The 22,289-nt window shown below is 41.9% G+C and overlaps 1 protein-coding gene across 1 annotated transcript in view; it reads right to left on the bottom strand.

Moving 5' to 3' along the window:
* Positions 1 to 22,289, bottom strand: part of LOC126279569 (mediator of DNA damage checkpoint protein 1-like) — a 417,602-nt gene that overhangs the window by 232,984 nt on the left and 162,329 nt on the right. Inside the window, exon 2 of the mRNA XM_049979688.1 lies at positions 4,076 to 4,155. The gene's annotated coding sequence lies outside the window, so the exon portion shown is untranslated. The remainder of the gene's footprint in view (positions 1 to 4,075; positions 4,156 to 22,289) is intronic.

Raw genomic sequence — 22,289 nt, 5'->3', positions numbered from 1 at the left:
GTCGTTATAGTTCAAACATTTGTCACAGCGGTAACCTAACTTTTGATGTCACGTTCATAGAAAGATGCGGCCAGTGACGTCAGACACTGCTAGAAACCGTTTTCTGCGTCGTCTTTCCTGTCAAAGCGGCTTCCTCCAAAATTAAGCTCCAAGTTCAGGAACAAGCGGTAGTCAGGAGATGAGACAAAGGGGCTGGACGCCTGTTGATCCAACTGCTTCCAACCGAATTGCTGAATAAGGTTTTGAATTACACCAGCAGAATGGGGACATGCTTTGTCATGAAGCAACATGATGCCTTGAATGAGCATTTCACGCCTTTTGTTTGAAATTGTACTCCGGAGTTTCACAGTGTCGTACCACATTGACGGTCGCACCTATGGGAAAGGATACAATAAGCAGAAAAGACTCAAAAACCAATATTCAGCAGTGGCTGTTCTCAATGACGATGGAGAACTGTCAACTTTCTATGAAGAGGACAGAGAAAAGCTGGCTTCCCGCTGTGGAAAATGTTTTTAAAAAATGGTTCAAATGGCTCTGAGTACTATGGTCATCAGTCCCCTAGAACTTAGAACTACGTAACCCTAACTAACCTAAGGACATCAAACACGCCCATACCCTAGGCAGGATTCGAACCTGCGACCGTAGGAGTCGTGCGGCTCCAGACTGAAACACCTAGAACCGCTCGGCCACAGAGGTCGGCATAAATAATGGAGGCAACTATGTACAAAAATAATTTAGAAACGCTCTTTCTCGTAAAAATAAATTTTGGTTTGAAATAAAGGTTTTTCTGAAATTCTCATATTTCCGCCAAAAACTTTTGGTCCTTACACTACCGGTTTCGGTCAGCAACGACCATCTTCAAATCTGCAGGGAAATACGGGAAATGAAGTAGAACTACTCAACAGATTACGCCTTAGGTCAATAAAATATACCATAATGAAAACTTATTACTCTAATGAATATGGAAACATGCCCTAAAATATGACGAGATATACCTGTTTTAAAACTTGTCCTAACATAAGAAAGCTATAGAGGCATCGTCACAATATACACACAAAATCGGTAGCTTCGTGGCACATATTTACAAAACGGTAACAGTTCTGGCAGGGTCATACTGTCACTATCACTAGTGTCCACAACTACTGTGCATATTGTTCTGCAGTTTGTTATGGACAGTATCTATATCGCTACTGTTCATAAGTGCTGTGCCTACTATACAGCAATTTATTATGAACAGTGGCGATAGAGATAGTATGACTGTACCGGAACTGTGGCCTAGCTTACATCGTATTCTACACTACTGGCCATTAAAATTGCTACACCAAGAAGAAATGCAGATGATAAACGGGCATTCAATGGACAAATATATTATACTAGAACTGACATGTGATTAAATTTTCACGCAATTTGGATGCTTAGATCCTGAGAAATCAGTACCCAGAACCACTACCTCTGGTCGAAATAACGGCCTTGATACGCCTGGGCATTGAGTTCAAATGGTTCAAATGGCTCTGAGCACTATGGGACTTAATTGCTGTGGTCATCAGTCCATTAGAACTTAGAACTATCTAAACCTAACTAACCTAAGGACATCACACACACCCATGCCCGAGGCAGGATTCGAACCAGCAACCTCATCAGTCGCGCGGTTCCAGACTGTAGCGCCTAGAACAGCTCGGCCACTCCGGCCGGCGGGCATTGAGTCAAACAGAACTTGGATGGCGTGTACATGTACAGTCAGCTGCCATAGCAGCTTCAACACGATACCACAGTTCATCAAGAGTAGCGACTGGCGTATTGTGACGAGCCAGTTGCTCGGCTACCATTGACCAGACGTTTTCAGTTGGTGAGACATCTGGAGAATGTGCTGGCCAGGGCAGCAGTCGAACATTTTCTGTATCCAGAAAGGCCCGTACGGGACCTGCAACATGCTGTCGTGCATAATCCTCGTGAAATGTAGGGTTTCGTAGGGATCGAATGACGAGTAGAGCCACGGGTCGTAACATATCTGAAATGTAACGTCCGCTGTTCAAAATGCCGTCAATGCGAAAAAGAGGTGACCGAGACGTGTAACCAATGGCGCCCCATACCACCAAGCCGGGTGATACGCCAGTATGGCGATGGCGAATACACGCTTCCAATGTGCGTTCATCGCGATAACGACAAACAGGGATGCGACCATCATGATGCTGTAAACAGAACCTGGATTCATCCGAAAAAATGACGTTTTGCCATTCGTGCAGCCAGATTCGTCGTTGAGTACACCATCGCAGGCGCTCCTGTCTGTGAAGCAGCGTCAAGGGTACCCGCAGCCATGGTCTCCGAGTTGACAGTCCATGCTACTGCAAAGGTCGTCGAACTGTTCGTGCAGATGGTTGTTGTCTTGCAAGCGTCCCCATCTGTTGACTAAGGGATCGAGACGTGGCTGCACCATCCGTTACAGCCATCCGGATAAGTTGCCTGTCATCTCGACTGCTAGTGATACGAGGCCGTTGGGATCCAGCACGGCGTTCCGTATTACCCTCCTGAACCCACCGATTCCATATTCTGCCAACAGTCATTGGATCTCGAACAACGCGAGCAGCAATGTCGCGATACGATAAACTACAATCGCGATAGTCTACTATCCGACCTTTATCAATGTTGAAAACGTGATGGTACGCATTTCTCCTCCTTACACGAGGCATCACAACAACGTTTCACCAGGCAACGACAGTCAACTGCTGTTTCTGTATGAGAAATCGGTTGGAAACTTTACTCATGTCAGCACGTTGTAGGTGTTGCCACAGGGCCGCCCGCTGTGCCGAGCGGTTCTAGGCGCTTCAGTCCGGAACCGTGCTGCTGCTACGGTCACAGGTTCGAATCCTGCCTCGGGCATGGATGTGTGTGATGTCCTTAGTTAGGTTTAAGTAGTTTCTAAGTCTAGGGGACTGATGACCTCAGATGATAAGTCCCATAGTGCTTAGAGCCATTTGAACCATTCTTTGTTTCCACCGGCGCCAACCTTGTGTGAATGCTCTGAAAAGGTAATCATTGCATATCACAGCATCTTCTTCCTGTCGGTTAAATTTCGCGTCTGTAGCACGTCATCTTCGTGGTCTAGCTGTTTTTATGGCCAGTAGTGTAAATATGTGTCACGATGCTGCTCTGATTTTGTGTCTATTTTGTGACGATGCCACTATGGCTTTATTATATTATGAGATGTTATAAAACAGCTATGCCTCTTCATATTGCAGGTGCAAGTTTTCATATCTATGAAAGTAGTAATTTTTCGTTACGGCATATTTTATTGTCCTAAGATGTAATCTCTTCACTAGTGCTATTTCATTTCCCTCGTTTCCCATCAGATTAGAAGATCATTACTGACCGAAACCGTTAGTCTAAGGATCAAACGTTTCGTGGTCACTGGCGAAAAAAACTTCCTCTACATTTCGTGGATCACTGTTATAATCCGCGACTATGTAGCAACTTGTGAAAATATTTTTATGATTTTTTTTCCTAAACATTATTTACTTTTTGGACTTGCTTCGTAGAATCGAGGTGGTGATTAATTTTTTCTTTCAGGCATAGAAAATGAATCGCGGTACCAACATTGCAATCGGCAGAATGTGCAGTCGACGCGACCATTCTGTACTCACTTTGCTGTTCTGCAGTTGAGGTCTGATAAATTGTGCCCTGTCACACAGATAACAGAGGAAACTGCAGTGTCGCCAACTGTGACAAATAGACGTCCCTTCCAGTCACGTTATGCGTGTACCTTTCCTTTCCAGGCACAGTCTGCAGTCTGTAGAAGTTGTACGGCGCAGTCCCCGACTGAACGTCGTCGCGGTGCGTGATGGCCGCCCATCCAGGAACAGCGGTCGCGTTAAGTTTCCGTGATGGGCCACAGGTTATCGCGGCTGAATGCGCGGCCGCCGTTAATCCCAGGCGAGTGGGTGAGCGCCGGCCGCTGTTCCGAACAGCGCGCCGTGCGGCGCAGCGCCACGCCCACAGCCCACGGCCCGTCCCACAGAAACGGCGCGCCCCGCAATTTCCGGTGGCCGGCGCGCTTTCAGCTCTCCGTAACGGAACTTACCTCGTGTTCAGCGGGTTCCTGCCGCGGCTGCTACCCACTTCCTTTCGTCGCTTCCAGGTCGGTCGTACTGAGTCGGAAACCTGAAAAAAGCAACGGAGAACGTTGTTTTGTTATCTATTCTGAAATAATAAACTTTGCGAATTCTTTACAGACGAATGGAAAAACTGGTAGAAGCCGACCTCGGGGAAGATCATTTTGGATTCCGTAGAAATATTGCAACAGGTGAGACAATACTGACCCAATGACTTATCTTAGAAAATAGATTAAGGAAAAACAAACCTAGGTTTCTAGCATTTGTAGACTTAGAGAAAGCTTTTGACAATGTTGACTGGAATACTCTCTTTCAAATTATGAAGGCGGCAGGGGTAAAATACAGGTAGCGAAAGGCTATTTACAATTTGTACAGAAAGCAGATGACAGTAATAACAGTCGAGGGACATGAAAGGGAAGTAGTGGTTGCGAAGAGAGTGAGACAGGGTTGTAGCCTATCCCCGTAGTTTTTTTTTATGTAGAATCTGCTTCTGCAATAAAAAAATGTTGGTTCCCATTTGAAATTTTAAAGTTGTCCCCGCCCCACATCCAGGGGGCTGGAGTGGCGGGCTAATTTTAGCACAAGCAGAAGTCCCCCTCGAAAATAATCAACTTTGGATTCTACACACTTTTTCGTGTAAAGCTTATTTTTCGAGTTTTCTGATTTGTCAACTTATAGTTTCCACCCTGTATACCCACACCAGAACGCCCTCCTGAACAAGGACTAGATAGAAAGTAGTGGCAACATGGTTATAATTCATACCAGACTTCATTGACAGACAGTCGTTGTATTACATTCAGTATAATCGCTCCACATCTCTATCCCTTTCCCCACAGAAATGGAACGCAGTGTACACTGTCTCAGCTATCGCCACTCACTGCACTATTTCAACTGACCTTCTACTGAAACTTCCTGGCAGATTAAAACTGTGTGCCCGACCGAGACTGAGCTGCCGAAGCACGACTCACGCCCGGTACTCACAGCTTTACTTCTGCCAGTATCTCGTCTCCTACCTTCCAAACTTTACAGGTCCCGAGTTCGAGTCTCGGTCGGGCATACAGTTTTAATCTGCCAGTTTCATATCAACGCACACTCCGCTGCGGAGTGAAAATCTCATTCTGACCTTCTACTGCCAGCTACAGGCAGCAGGCATGCCATGTGATGCACGTCCTTCATGTTATATTAGTGTTGACACTATTTTTTATCCAACTCATGCAAACCAGAGCCTGCGACATGTTCTTTTCTGTATATGAAGGCTAATCTCAGGAACTACTTTAAGAATTTTGATATGGTTTTAACTAATAGGTAGAATGATTCACGGGAAAGGTTTGCTTGTGTATGCCACTGCATATTATAAACAAGTCGTTCATCCTCAGTTACTCAGTATTATTCGTGAGAAAGTTGGGACTGGTAGCCAGTGAGTATTAAAATGGATTTGTTAGAGCTCTGCGAATGCATTAAGAAATTTACTAAACGTCACATGTGTTCTCCCTGTTTGACTTGTGGAACCTAAACTAATATGATACGGCGCGTTTTGGCAGCATGGTGCCATCTATAGGTGCAAGCATTTATTAGATCTTATGCAACACAGAAGACACTTCTTTCAGCCTCGAAGTTTTAGATTCATGTTTTTCAAGCTGTGTTATGTCGCCCAGCATTGTCAGCGACGTTGAGAGAGTAGGCCCGTGTGATTAATTTGCTCGACTACACAAAAAAAAACTTCTTTTTCTACGTGCAGGAATGGTAGCTACACTATAGTCCCCAATATGTTAAAAAAATGTAGAAATGCCCTATTTCACTGATTCCATCACAAAAGGCGTGTGCACAATAATTAGTCAGACTCCTTCATTCATTCACAGGTCGAGAAAAGACTAGTGCATATCACCTTCCACAGAACCACAACCGTTAAAATCGCTGAGAAATTGAGTTCGTTCGGTTACAATGGCTCATGGAAATCCAGTGTTAAATATAGATGTACAACATCTGCATTCACAAAAACCTACAGTTTCGATAGTTTCGACAATACTACCACTGAACAACTGAGAGAAAGGACGAATTTTCCTCAGACTACAATTCACTGATCTTCAGTTTTATTTTAATATGGTGTATTTCGATGCTTCTAGGCTCATGTGTCTGATGCATATACATCAAACAGATGTGCGGTGTGTTTATCTTGGGGCCATAACCTTCTATCACCAATTGTTTTTCAGCAACCTACACAGTCGAACCAAACTACACTCTGCAGTGGTGTTGTGGGTCGCTTCAAATGGTTCAAATGGCTCTGAGCACTATGGGACTTAACATCTATGGTCATCAGTCTCCTATAACTTAGAACTACTTCAACCTAACTAACCTAAGGACATCACACAACACCCAGCCATCACGAGGGAGAGAAAATCCCTGACCCCGCCGGGAATCGAACCCGGGAACCCGGGCGTGGGAACGAGAACGCTACCGCACGACCACGAGATGCGGGCTGCGGGTCGCTTCGTGAGTGGTGTTGTGGGTCTCTGGTTTGACACTTGACGGCACTTACGGACAATTTTCGACAGCAAAACAAGGTCTGAGATAAACACACGACTGTTATATTTGGTGTATATGCATCAGGTACATCTGAAGATGAACACAGAGGCCTCGAAATGATATTAACAAACAACAGAAGGTCAGTTAATTACAGTCTTAGGCAAATTCATTCTTATTCTCAGTTTATTGTACAACTGCTTCGCTCGATTTCGTCAACGAGCGTTAATTTCAATATACCACCGAACACTTTTGAAAACAAGAAGTTTTCTCTTTTTGAATCAACCTGAAATAAGAATATTATCGAAGCAAGCTCTTTTCCGTCGGTCTTCTCAATCGTTTGATGCGACCCGCCACAACAATCGCAAATATACAGTATAAATCCATACTGCAGTGTCTTGGCTGCTTAAGTACTTGGAAACTCTGGAGCATCACGTTTTCGCTAGGAAGTCTGACGAGTCACAGATCTGTTAGAATTTTGCGTATGAACTGATTTTCTTTACTAGGTATCAATGCGGAACTTTGCCAAAGGATTCATTACATATTTGCCATTATGTTGAGCAAACGATGTGGTGCATTGGGACTGTATATTTCAGTAACGAGACGTGATCACTGGTGCCATCTATCAAAGTATCAACTGATCAGTAAAGCTGGGGTAATGGCAATAGGTATACAGATGCGTAATGTGAGGGGAATCGTTGTCTAATAGCAATAAACTGCATCAATCTTCCCAGGCAAATGAGTGCTGATGAAGCATACACCTCGCCTCCGATAGCGATCTTTAATCCCCCCCTCCTTGTGTACGTCTGGGCAGACCTTGCCGTGTGCTGAGATTGGCAGCTGCCTTGGCCCGTACGCCAATTTCGTCCACGGGTAATTGCCCCGAAATGAGATGGCGTAATGAATTTTGATGCGCCTGTTTATATCGGTCGCATATTTTTCCTCGTAATTGGGTCATTTGGTTGAAGGAAGTACTGCGCAGCATGGCATCGCCTGCTGCCTGGCACACGACCAATCACTGTGAGGGCTGTTGTCACGATTTTATTACATGTTAATCAGGTGCCTGCCCTTGAGATATTAGGCTAGCTGTCTTCACAGTACTAAAATTTCTGTGCACGTTTTTCAAAGACAAAGTAACGACAAAATTTCGGCCACTATTCCAGATTCACCATGATGCACACTTCATAGCTGTCAGCAATCACTGTGCACAGTTTGGTAAATTTACGAGAATTATTCAGATGGGTGAATGGCAGAACATCAATTTTATGAGACCGTGATCTTGAACAACACATGCGCCACTAAAGCAAAAATTTATTACCCATTTTCACATACGTTAACTTGCCGCCTAGAATTCTAATAAAGGTCGTAGAACACAAAATAATAATGCATATGACACCGAGCGAGGTGGCGCAGTCGTTACTCGTAGCACAGTGGACTCGCATTCGGGAGGACGACGGTTCAATCCCGCGTCCGGCCATCCTGATTTAGGTTTTTCGTGATTTCCCTAGATCGCTCCAGGTAAATGCCGGGATGGTTCCTTTGAAAGGACACGGCCGACCTCCTGCCCTATCCATCCCTAAACCGACGAGACCGATGACCTCGCAGTTTGGTCTCTTCCCCCAAGAAAACCAACCAAATAATGCATATGTCATGCAACAAAGAACAGCAATATTTCATAAATGTTGGCGTTATGTCTGTAAAGGGTTACAACGGTATTTAACTATATTCCAAACTGGTTATTGTCGACAAGGAAAATTGCATCTAGAAATAGGGATTTCTAAAATGAAACGTTACATGTTAAACTAATGTAATATTTTCAACCGAAACCCGTTATGGGCACATTGTCAATTATTCTTGGTTTCTCCGTCTTAAGGTAACTGCAATTAATTAAAGAGAACTTTACACCAGAAGAGCTTCGCTTTTATTTACAAAGCATCTTATGTGGTCAGTCTGGCATATGGTTACATAGACTACGTTTGTACATTTTTTGTTGTCATAGGTTAAAAACATTATTTCTTTGTAAAGTTGTTGAGTAACAATCATTTTCGCTCGAAACTCTTCGACTGGTCCGTGTTTGCATAAAAACAACAGCAAAAAGGTGTTATGTATGAAGGCGAACCTACAATCGCGTGTTGTTGCTGGCGTGTAATTCGCTTAGGTACTTATGCCAGTTATTCACATATTGTGCAAAACACTGCCTTTTTCTGCGTTTTTCGCGGAGGCTATGGTCGAAAGAAACTTCGTTGTACATTTACACTTGGAAGTTTCTTGCACTTTTTGGAAGCCGTTTTTGTTACGCTACATTGGCGTTTTTTGCACTTCACCTCACTTTAGAAATAGAACTGCAGTAACATTTGTTATGCATTCAGCTCAGTATTTCAGTATTTGTTCATTTGTTTTTCATGGAGTTGGTATTCTTGTTGTCGTCTTCAGTCCGAAAACTAGTACCATGTTGTACCTTGGGACAGTTTTTTACATTTGGGAAAACCATAGTTTCCGGATTAAATTTTATAATTTAAGAAGAAGACGACAGCGCGCCTGAAGTGAACGCTATCACTTCAAGACGGAATAAGAAAATATATTCCACTTCTATTACAGGGCTGGCTAGAAGCGGAAGTGTTCTAATGTATAATACTTCCCTCTATAGTTTGTAGAAGGGTAGCTAATCACGTACTTTTAATATTTTCAGAGTTTCATTTACAGGGTGCGTACATTTCATGGCAAAGTGCGCATTTTTTTCTGAGAGGCGTAAAAAAATCTAGTAGTGGAATCTCGCGGAATTGGAGATATAATTTCCCATTAAATAAGTAGGTCGCACATCGTTAGAGTTCTTCCACGTGGCGTAATAACCATATAACTGCCGTGCCGCTGATCTTTACGACCCATTAAACGGCATACATAATTACTGAAGATCACGCGACCCATTCGTCTAGCGTTGCCTGGTGTGTGCGTATATTTCAGCACTCCATGTGGTATCACCGCTATACACTATCTCGCTCGTCTCAAGGACTTCTGTTCGAAAGATCTCTTTTCGAAACCTCCTTCGGGTAATCTCGAAGAAAGTTTCTATTCAATCTGTGAGTATACTGTACAGGCTATAGCCCAGTATTTGCTTCCACTGCTTGTCCAATTCTACTGTTGGATGGGGTGAAGGAAAGAAGTGTATACCTGACTCTTATTTTATTTTCTAGCCCTAAGCGTAATATACTATGGGAACAGTAGAACTATTGCGCCAGTTACTTCAAAGTCGAATTCGTTACTGTCAACGTTTCCCATTAAAGCGCCGTCAGCATCTTTTTCAAGATTTGGTTTGACGTACGAGAATAAAAAATATAACGGACCCTCAGGTCTAGCTCCTACCCCTCCCCCTTTACAAGCCATCGTATGGGCACCCTTGAGTGTAACATAATGTAAGTATAATAATTTTTATTGTGATGCAGCCTCATAATGCCAAAAGAGACGAATTTGCTAATTTCTAAATAATGAAGAAAAGTGTTTATTTCAAAACAAAATAACAATCTACGAAGATAACTTCCTGTAAGGAAATATCTGTTTACAGCTGACAGTACGGTAAGCTGGCAACCGCCTCACGTAAACCTCTGCACAATTAAAAACATTAATTGATAAGCACATTTATATTAAATGACCGTTTACCAAGGATAATAAAAGTCAGGTCTCTTGACAATTGTAGCATTTATAGCTAATTGGCCTGGTACAAACCGTAATGTTGTGTAACATAATTCAAACACTGTTGGAAAGGTAGGAAATTTTAGTGACTGAGGAGAAACCACAATGGGAGTCACACAGGGTTCAATTTTCGGTACACTCATTTCTTGTACATGTGAATGACCTTTCACTTAACATTCAACAAGCAGAATTCGTACTTTTTGCACATGACACTGGTTTTATAACAAATCCTCCACACAGAAACCAACAGAACTGTTTGTTAATGACGTTTTTCAAGGAATTATTACATAGGGTGAAACGCGCCAATTTTTTGGGTGTGTATGTTAATGAAAACTGTAATTGGAAGAAGCATATTACTGAGCTTCTTAAACAATGAAGTTCAGCTACTTTCGCTCTAGTCCTAGTCTTGGAAACAAATGAATTCGACTCCAGATATATTTTGCATACTACCACTCAATAATATCTTATGCAATAATTTTCTGGGACAGTTCATCATTTACAAAAGAAGTACTGACTGCACAAAGCAAACAGTAAGAATAATGTGTGATGTTGACCTGCAGTTGTCATGTAGGTATCTCTTCATGGAACCGGGCATTTGAACTGCATCATCACAATACATATATTCGCTAATCAAATAAATACTCCATCACAATTTAGGACGAACATTGATATTCATACCTACAACACTAAGGGAAAAAATGAAATTTACTGCCCGTTATTAAAGCTGTTAGTGACTCAGAAAGAAGTTCATAAAATGTCTGACAGGTAACAAAATAAATTTTAAGTCCATCCTAAAATCAGGTCTCCTCGACAACTCCTATTCCTTGGACGAATTTCTATTTAAAAACTGGTAGCCCGTGCAAAAAGCCTTAGTACTGAAGTTTAGTTGCAGGCTAAAAAAGAATGTGTTCATTAATGTTATCACTAAACATGAATACTTATCTCGAAAACTGACTCGTTCCATATCATTTCGATAAAAGAATCGTTTAAATGTTCCAACATTAACTAAAATGCCCTAAATCGCTTCAGTTACGTAGCCTATTGTGTCGTGGTCAGGAGCTTAGACGTGACTACTCACATAGTTAGCGTCTCCACGCCTCAATGGTTGATCGTAGAATGGACTATAAATGGTGGCGCTGCTTTTTCTAGCCTCTGATTGCCCACAAGTATAGACAGAGACTCCACTGCCGCTTGATGAAGACTTGGGAGGCGTCTACCGCCGAGAGCGTCCGTCAGTGACAAGTCACTCGTATAGGAAGTTTATAGTATGAGCCGTAGCCGTAGCCGTAGCGTGTTCACTGCTCACAGCATCTATCAATGAAGAAGTGTTAGTAAACATTAATTGCTTTACTATTAACAACTTAGGTGATGGTCGCAGGCGTGTGTCTTAGCGTGAGTAGAAGTGCGTTTAATGCTCAGGGTAGTTAATTTTAATACTTCCTGATTGAACATTATGCCCGGTTCGGTAAGTTCGCAGCTTGCATTCCGGATACAGAGTAAAACGAGGCATTTATTTATGCCCAGAGACAACACTGTGGAGTCATTTGGATGGGTGTAACAGGTGGTAAGGGTGATAGTATAGTGAAAAGTGTTGCGGCAAGCAGTACATTCGTGAAATACGCCCAAGGCGTCCGTTACAGAAATATTCGTACACTTTACTGGAGAGTAGACTTGCATATTCCTATAACAGTTTCACAGAGTCAAATCATAAACGGAACTACGGCATTATGTTATCTCCTACTAGAGGGACTCAACTTCATAAGATGCAACGTGGACAACTAGAAATCTGGCGATGTGTGCCAACATTGAACATGTCCAGCAGCAGCTCTCACTTGAACTGCCAAGCTGTTAAAACCAACCACACTTTCATTTTTGCATTTAGCTAGATATGTTGCAAGTTCTTCCGCAGTAGTTAGAAGTAGAGGTAACACACGCACACACACACACACACACACACACACACACACACACACACACACACACACACAAACGCAATGGCTAAGACTCTATGTATTGCCTTCTAAACACCATCTGAATTTTTTGTACAGGGGCCTTCAATAAGTAACGCTACATGAGTTTTCTAAAAGTAGGTTAGTTTTGTTCAGGATTCCAATACATCATTTTATTCACCAATATTTTGGCTACAGAACCTTATTTTTCAACATAATCTCCTTACGCTACCTTACTGGGACGACCCGTATGCTCACATGTTACTACTCTGCTGGTCGACGACGGAGCTAACGCCCTTTCTGCATCGATAACCTCCCTATCATTAACGTACCGCTTCACGCGGAATGTATGCTTCACTCGACCAAACTAGAAGTCTAAAGGTGCGAGATTCGGACTGAGGAGGAACAGTTCCATGAAGTTCTCTGAGCTCCTCTTGGGTGTGCAGACTCGTGTGAGGCGTTGCGTTGTCATGGAGAAGGAGAAGTTCGTTTGCATTTCTGGCAATGAACACCCTGAAGTCGTTTCTTCAATTTCCTGAGGGTAGCACGAACACTTCTGAGATGCTTGTTGCAGCAGCGAGGTGTCCAGCGAGGTGTCTGACTGTGATCCGAATTAAAGTGTCCGCACGTTCCAAGGCGGCTGGAGTCCCAGCTGTGTGTGGTCGGCCGGCACGCGGGAGAACTAACAGGTTTACGCGACCTTATTTGCGATGGCGACACACGCCGCACTCAACGACTCGCCGTGCTTTTGTTCAATGCCAGGCGTCTGTAGGCATTCTGCAAGCGCCTATGAATATCTGCGAGGCTCCGGTTTTCCACAAAAAGAAACGCAGTGTCAGCTCTCTGCTCGGATCGCACCTATGTTACAGACGCCATGAAACCGTAGGGGCCGAAGCAGGAATATTCCACCATGTCCCACAACAAATTCCTCATTTTTTCAACCGAAACTGGCCGAGGAAAAAATGTGTTGCATTATTTGTTGAACGCCACTCGTATGTATGTATGTACTCTAGAAAATAAATGATATTTTTTCCAATTATTTAACTTCTCAGAATGTTGCCATTCAAAATTTGACATGAACACCAGCTATGAATTAATGAACTTCAACACTACTCGTTTCTTAATTCTGATACTATAATCCAATTCTATATTAAGGATGGTAAACGAGGCGTGATAATATAGTAATGAGACTGATTTTCTTTGCAAGATGTGGCAACCCTGCAGGCTTGCTTAGGCATAATATCTTTGACCTTGGTCTATAAGCTGCTTCTAGGCCAAGCGGCATATCGATGCAACTGCTCAGTCGTCAGCTGTGCTGTAAAAAGTTAACATGTGTTTGTATCTCTCGTCACTGAAATGGAACCGCATAATATTGCGCTACAGTATGCCATTTCTTTTTGCGTTAAACTGGGTGAAAACGCGACGACAACTTACGGTAAGCTTCAGAAGGCTTTTGGAGACGAATTTATGTCAAGAGCTCAAGTTTATCGTTGGCAAAAAATGTTTAGTTAAGGCAGAACGAATGTTGAAGATGAAGACTGCAGTGGACGACCATCAACCTCACAGATGGATGTCAACTTGGACAGGGTGCGTGAACTCGTACGAACGAAGATTTTCTGTGAAAGTGATTGCAGAAGAACTGAACATAAATTCGAGAAACGGTCCGTGTAAAAATAACTGAAGATCTTAGTATGAGAAAGGTTTGTGCCAAAATGGTCCCCAAAAATCTCACACCACAACAGCGAAAAAGACGGAAAAATGTGGCAGCCGACCTGTTAGAGTAAACGGAAATCAATCCAGAATTGTTGAGCCGTGTTATCGCTCGTGATGAAAGTTGGTTTTTTCAGTACGATCCAGAGACAAAACGCCAAAGTTCGCAATGATGCTCAAAGGGATCACCCAGACCAAATAAATCTCGCATGTTGAAGTCAAAAGTTAAATGCATGCTTGTGTGCTTCTTTGGTTCCAAGGGAATTGTTCATAAAGAGTGGGTGCGTCCTGGACAGACAGTTAACCAATATTACTACAAAGAAATTTCAGAAAGACTTCATATAAAAGTTCTTCGTGTCCATGCCAACATTGCTGATAATTGGATTCTGCATCACGATAATGCGCCATCCCATACTGCTCTGCTAGTACAGCAATCTTTAATCTCAAAACAAATTTCAGTACTGCCACAGTCACCTTATCCACCAGATATCGCTCTGTGCGACTTTTTTTCTATTTCCAAGAGTCAAAACAGCGGTCAAGGGACACCATTTTCAAACAACACATGGTGTCCAAAAAGCTGTGACGAGGGTCTTGGAGGATATTACAGAAGATGAGTTCCAGAAATGCTACCATCAATGGCAGAAGCGCTGGGAAAAGTGTGTGCAATCGGAAGGGAACTACTTTGAAGGAGAGAACACTAAACTTGACTGAAACGGTAAGCAACATTTTTTTCACATCAGTCTTATTATTATCTGTCGCGGCTCGTATCACAGGCTCATTTGTACCCATTAGGCGTTTTCCAGGGGAACAGTTTCCGTTTGTCTTTCAGACCCGTATGATTCACAATGCCTGTTTTTCAAATATAAATGTAAATGCGAGTGAAGTGATTACGAATGCCACTTGCGCTGCCCTTAAAACTTCATGTATGTCAGAAGTAGTGCGATAGTCTAGAAAGAAAGGACGCAAGAAATTTCCCCTCCGCGACCTACAGAACACGGCTGCGGACGTGTAAAAGCGCTGACTCGTAGCGCCGTATAATTAATCAACCACTCACTGCTGGCGTGCTTTCGGTCAAGGTCACGACATCGCGTGCGCCTGCCGAGGGCGAATGTCGGGCGCTGGTGTAAAACGGTGCCGCCGACACTGCGTCCCTACCAGATTGTTTACTCTGGACGAGATCGACAGCCTGTAAACGAGTTCCCGAAAAATCATTTACTTCAAAAATAGATGCCGAATTGAACAACAAATATTTCATAACAAGCCTGGGTTGATAGGTGGAGCTTCACTGTCGACTCACGCGAAGATGTTCACAACCGGTTTCTCCCAATTATTGTAGCGTTGTGACATGGGTAGACGTCGTTTTGAATGGTGCACATCGAAATAACATATCCGTCTACGTGTTTGACGTCACCTGAAAGTCATATAAAAGTAAAGCAGCCATCAGTCTTAAGAGTTGTTTGAGTACGACCTTGATTTTCTTGGTGTGAGCTGGGTGACTAATTATAGAGCTTTAATCTGTAGAGACTTTAGAAGCCTTGTCCGTTTGGCCTAAAAACAACTCGCACAAATTGTGAGACGCGTTACAATGACCGTAACAGATCAGTAAAGGCCGCACGAAAATTTAACAAAACTACTCAGGAAATTTAAAGAGGAAAGGTGACGTTGTTCTCGTGGAACGCCTGCATCTTATTTTACTTATGTTTATTTTTTCTTAATTTTCGTAAGATTGGGTGAGAAAAGTCGACCGTCATGTAACGAATCACTACTTAAATTCACTTGCCCTAGTCCCGGAGTGAAAGCGTTTTCCTACAGCAGACGCTTTGGAGAAAATGAGGAACGGGCTGCCACGCTCAAAACGAATTGGGAAGTTCCACATGCCGAAGTGGTGGCGGTTCTTTCAGTGGTATTTTTTTCTGTGCAATTTTGCGAGATGTATGTAGGAGGAAGTGGTACCTTGGATGACTCTTGAGGAACGAACTGTCTTGGAATTTTAAAGAGAACTTCCATGACCCACACAACACTTATCTTGCACCGTCCTCCACTGGAATTTAATGATCATCTCCCCACATTTACTTAACGAAACCGTGTCGAAACACATCGCTCTTCTTTGAGTCTTTTTTTCTGTCTCCTCTATTAATCCGAACTAGTAATGCTCCCAGACCGATAAGAATCGATCAAAAGAAAGTTTTGAACGCTATCTCTTTTGTTCGCGAATTAGATGTCCTTGGGAGTCTTCAATGTCTTTCAGTTTGGCATCTGCTTTCCCAAATAGTCGTTCTAATTTATGCGGCTTCGCAAGCACACTCCCAGATTGTTTTGGTTGCTAATCCAACTGTTTCCATTGATACACCGTCAATCCTTTATGAATCTCTTCGCCTATTTGCAGCCAATGCGATTTTAAGGTAAGGATCAATTCCAGCACCAAACCGATCCTCTTATGTCTTCGTCCTGGATGACTCTTGAGGAACGAACTGTCTTGGAATTTTAAAGAGAACTTCCATGACCCACACAACACTTATCTTGCACCGTCCTCCACTGGAATTTAATGATCATCTCCCCACATTTACTTAACGAAACCGTGTCGAAACACATCGCTCTTCTTTGAGTCTTTTTTTCTGTCTCCTCTATTAATCCGAACTAGTAATGCTCCCAGACCGATAAGAATCGATCAAAAGAAAGTTTTGAACGCTATCTCTTTTGTTCGCGAATTAGATGTCCTTGGGAGTCTTCAATGTCTTTCAGTTTGGCATCTGCTTTCCCAAATAGTCGTTCTAATTTATGCGGCTTCGCAAGCACACTCCCAGATTGTTTTGGTTGCTAATCCAACTGTTTCCATTGATACACCGTCAATCCTTTATGAATCTCTTCGCCTATTTGCAGCCAATGCGATTTTAAGGTAAAGATCAATTCCAGCACCAAACCGATCCTCTTATGTCTTCGTCGATTTCACTTGTTTTCTGGCGTTCTGATATTCCTAAATACAGTAGCATCATCCGTGAACGATCTCAGGCGAACTTTCTAAGTAAGCCACCGAACGTGAAACGTCCCCTTAGAAAAATTAATGAATTACTGTGCTGGTAAATCCCTTACGTTATTTGATTTTCAAACAGCTGAGCAAAACTGAACTTACTCAGACATTTCGCTCTTTACCTATTCTGATCAACACTAAACTGACACACAATATTTTTTAGCGCAACGCAATCTGACTTTCAATAATCACTAGAAAAGAATGGCCCTGACTAACATTAACCTATACCTTTCACAAATCACTTACCTCACAAAAATCTTCGTTACTCGAACTACTGCAATACAGCGAGCGCCACTACTGCCAGCTAAATAAAAGATTCAAACTACTGAAGGCACTAACTACTGATAGGCATAGTTAGCAAAGGAAAGATTTTGATAGAGAACAAACAATGTATTTACCTTAATAGTGTTCAAAAGTCTTAATATATATAGCAGTTCATGAAATCCAGTCTTACAAATTTCAAAACTCCGCCATTTCTCTCACCACAACCACCACTGCTGGCGGCTCACCTCCAACTGCGCAACGCTACACGCTGTTAACAGCCAACTGCCCAACGCTACGATGGCGAGTATTACAACAATGCCAACCAGCCACTGACTGCACACAGCACAGCCAGTGATTTTCATACAGAGCGCTACGTGGCGTTACCAATATAAAAAACCTAAACAGCCTACTTACAAACGTTCCAGCTAACACACATAGGACACTGACCAATACTATCATTACACGCTGCTCAGAGTATAACCACCTACATCTTTTCATTGTTTCCCTTTTATCTCATTTCTGTTCTCTGTGAGATCTCCGTCCTTCATGGAAATAACGTCTGCATATCTTCTAGACTTCACTTTCTGTTTGCCGCTTTTAATGTCACAGGAGGGATGTAAATTTAAAAGAGAAGTGAGTATTTTATTCTTAAGCACCTGTCAATCATTCTAGCTAAAGTAGGAGAGAACCAACTGCGATCCAAACGGGGATGGGGGAGAGCTACCGTGCTCCTCTCCCAAAACAATACTTATTCAAAGCACTCATATTTTTACGTATACCAATCTTATAATTTTACATATACCAAACTCCAATTTTTCAGCCAGGTTTCGGACATTAATAAAGCTACAAGAAAACTGTGGATTTCGGAAATGGCAAGGTATTCTAGAAGATTACAAGCAGGATGATTTGTAAGTCATGACAGGAAGGGAAGGACACTCCAGTAACAAAAACTAACGCTGTCTGAAATTCCCTAATGCAGGCTTAAACGACTGAAAGGAACAGCATTTCGCCTTATTTACTCGCTCACATAATAACACTAGCTTGGATTTTTGTGTTCACACTCGTAGTGCGGTGTAAACTGCTAATGTTACTGAGTGTACACTTCGATTTTACATCGTGAGAAATACGATATTGTTGATGTTGTGAGACTTTGTTGCTACTACAGTTCTTAAAACGATTGCATAACATTTTTTTTTTCGGGTGAATGCTTTTCATATAATATATTGGTTTCTACTGCAATACTCAGTCCTTACATAGTATACATGCTACATCCAAAATGTATTTTTTGTTCTAGCTAACAGAATGAACTAAACTCGTTGTGTCTGATTTTAGTGTATACTGTACACCACTTGTTTTAGTTTCTGCATGTTCTCAGTAGGTGGCATCATCTGCTTGAAGAAAGTTGTTTATCGCATTGTCAATATGTGTTCGAGAAATAAAGGTGATTTCTGTTCGTTTTGAGTCGTCATGAACTAGAATCTGTTTAGAACGTGCTGTAATAGCAAATGCACTACACTGTCGAATATGTGATTGTTTATTTCATCACGACAATATAGCGATGTAGTTTTATCGGTGTAGCACTAGGACAGCTGTTTCTAAGCTATGTAAATGATTAAGGTGACAATCTGAGGAGACATCTCAGATAGTTTGTAGATGAAGCTGTCATTTACCGTCTAAAGAGACTGGGTGCACTACGTTCGCCCCTCTTTCCTAGAATATTGCTGTCCAGTATGGGCTCCTTGCCGAATAGGATTGACGGAGGACATGGGAGAAAGTTCAAAGAAGGCAGCTCGTTATGAATTATCGCGAAATAGGGCAGAGAGTGCCACAGATAAAACACGTGAAATGGGACGCAGTCATTAAAACAAAGGCGTTTTTCGTTGCGGCGAGATCTTTCCACGAAACTTCCCTCTCCAACGCCCCATCCCCCCTTCCCGATGCGAAAATAATGACGCCAACCGACACAGGGAGAAGATCAAGTAACAAAATAAGAGAAATTAGAGATGCATGGAAATATGTAAGTGTTCGTTTCTCCCGCGCGCTTTCGAGAGTGGATCCGTAGAGAAGTAGAGTGAAGCCCCTGCCACGCACTTAACTGTGAATTACAGGCTAGTAATGTAGATGTAGATGCAGGCTACATTCGGCAATGACGTACACCTCTAAATTCCAGTGGCATCGTTTTCATGGTTTTTGCGTGTTTAATACTGATATTTCTGAGTGCTCGACGTATTTCAGTTATTTTGTAACACAAATAGTTTTCACTTTGAACATTTTCTAAAACTTTCCTGTAACACAACAATTTTTAGACGCAGTATTTTTATCATATTTTGTTTCAGAACAGTGCATTCACCACCAATAAAAATTCTCTATTCATAAAATCTAAGTTCAGGACTAACGAGGTTAAAATGTTTCACTAAGTACTGATCTAAACATATTATTATTATAATTAAACATCTAATACATTTTATTGTTGATAACTTTTGGAAAAAATATTGTAAAATAACACCGAACTGATAGCTAATTGAAATACTAATCAGTCACGATCGCAAGGCTTTATTAAATATTAATAGTGACACGTCAAAATGGTAACCGGTTTTGATTTTGCTGTCTCATCAGATGCTGAACAGAGACGACGGCTGGAACGTTGGTGAGTGCTGGAGGACAGCGCTAGTAACTCCTTAACTGCCCACTGTGATTGTCAGTGACAATTCGATGCTTCTCGGCTCAAGTGTCTGATGCATATACCTCAAATAGATGTGTGGTGTGTTTATTTTGGGGCCATAAGCTTGTGTCACGAATTGTTCTGGAGCAACCAACACAGTCAAACCGTACTACACTCTGCAGTAGTGTTGTGGGTCGCTTCGAGAGTGGTGTTGCAGGTCTCTGGTTTGACACTGCACGTCACTTACGGACAATTTTCGACTGCAAAACAAGGTCTAAGATAAATATACGACTGTTATGTTTGGTGTATGTTCATCAGATACATCTGACGAACGTAGAAACCTCGAAATGATATTAACATAAAACTGAACGTCATTGAACTGTAGTTTTAGGCAAATTCATTCTTACTCTCAGTTTATCGTACGACTGCATTCGCTCGATTTCGTCGATGAACGCTAATTTAAATATACCACCGAATACTTTTGAAAACAAGATATTTTCTTTTTCTTGGATCAACCTGAAAATAAGAATATAAGAATATTATAGCTGTGCAACTTAAGACAGTTGCTATCAAGTCTTCGAATGAAGCACTAGTGTAATTATTGAATTCACAACATCCATGTAACATTCTCATTTATTTGGAAGGATGCATATGGGGTCTGAGGATGGCATAGTGAAATGCTAGAACTGGTAGCCTTCAAAATAAAATCTTAAGTTAGAAGGCTGTTGGTGAATTTCATTGACATTGACAATTACTTAATCCCCTGTCCATGATGTACCAAGAGATCTTCAGTAGTGATATCCTGCTACACTTCCAAATGCTCCATCCGTCGTCTCTGTTCAGCATCTGATGAGACATGGTCCAAAGATGATCTTTGAGCTGAATCGAAACCGGTTACCATTTAATCATTAATTTTTTAAAGTTTTGCGATTAAGACTTATTGGTACTTTAGTTTTATTGTTGCTATTAAAGATCATAGGCACCTGTAGCTTGGAAAAAGAGACGTTGAAAGGTCTCTGTTAGATTCCTTTCATGTTAATTTTTTAAAACTGTTGTCATTTACGGCATACATTCCACTTCTAAATTTACTGTGGTGTTTCTGACTATCTGGGAGGAGACTGAGCAGTGAAACGTGTTACTTTTACTCATAATCAAGAACGATCTGTCACACTACTACACTTTAAAACACAGTTTATATGTAATTCATGTCACACAGTCTCATACGGAACCTACATCCGCTTTCTTTTATATACTGTATATGATAAGATACTGTCATCCCCCTTCCCTTCTGTGTGAGAGGATGAATGAACAAATGTATTTCTAGCTGCATGCGTGATGGTAGCAGACAAGCCTGTCTGCTAGAGGACAGTACGACCAACGTCAGAACAGGTAACTACGCTTTCTAAAAGCAGAGAGGTTTCTATTCTTAGTATGGTCTTGTCCGTCCCTTGTCATGTTGGTATAGGAAGCTGCCTCTGATCACTTCCGTTTGTATCTGCTGAGCACCCTCGGTAGTGGCCAAGGTCAGTCTGTCCGCGCCGAGCGTCTGACAATGGATTTCTTAAGTTCAGCCTAACTGGAAATTTAATCATCATTATTTAAGGTTTAGATCTAAAATATCTAATGTTATCTTAAATTGCAACGCAGTGTAATTCGAGTGTGAAGTTCGGAATATCTTCCAGTAGTTGCTTTGTCAATACTTTGTGAGTAAAGTGGAACCACGTGTGGATGATCCGTAACTCTAACTAAGATCATCAATCTTAAATGCGAATGTGCGTGAGATTATAACGTCTCGTCTTAACAATATTTTCTTTATGTTCATACCACGTGGGGGGTACTTTGTGAGAGCAGTACCACGTGCTTATACAATTGTTTGACCCGTCAGGTTAATAGTAAGACGACAGTAACCAGTTCGAGGTTTTCCTTTTGTAAATTGCGTTTCGATCTAATTTATTTTAATTATCAAAATTATTGTGGAGTTACACTCTTTGTGTAAACGAAGTTGACCACGTGAAGCATGTAGTGTAATCATCAAAGTAGCCCTCAGCTATTCTTTTCGGGAAGATTTCACAGTGAGTTAGTATGAATTTAGTATACCAGTGTGTAGTACTTACATGACGGACAGGATTGGTGAAAATTGAATCGGTTGGTTGTGGTTAATTTCCTCTTGCATATGTTTCAACGTACTTCGTGTGTTATTTTATGAATGCAGTGTTGTATGCAGTCTCCCAATCTTGGCTCCATATTTGATGTGTTCCGTAAGCTTACAAATTCAGATTTTCACAATCCTAAATAAGGCACCAGTTAGTTATGAGTCAAGTTTAATATGCTGAAATTTTAACGGAACAGTGATCAATGTTAAA

The sequence above is a fragment of the Schistocerca gregaria genome, chromosome 1 (assembly GCF_023897955.1).
Source record: "Schistocerca gregaria isolate iqSchGreg1 chromosome 1, iqSchGreg1.2, whole genome shotgun sequence".
Taxonomy (NCBI): domain Eukaryota; kingdom Metazoa; phylum Arthropoda; class Insecta; order Orthoptera; family Acrididae; genus Schistocerca; species Schistocerca gregaria.
Note: the sequence above shows the minus strand (reverse complement) of the source record. Positions and strands in the feature narration are given on the sequence as shown.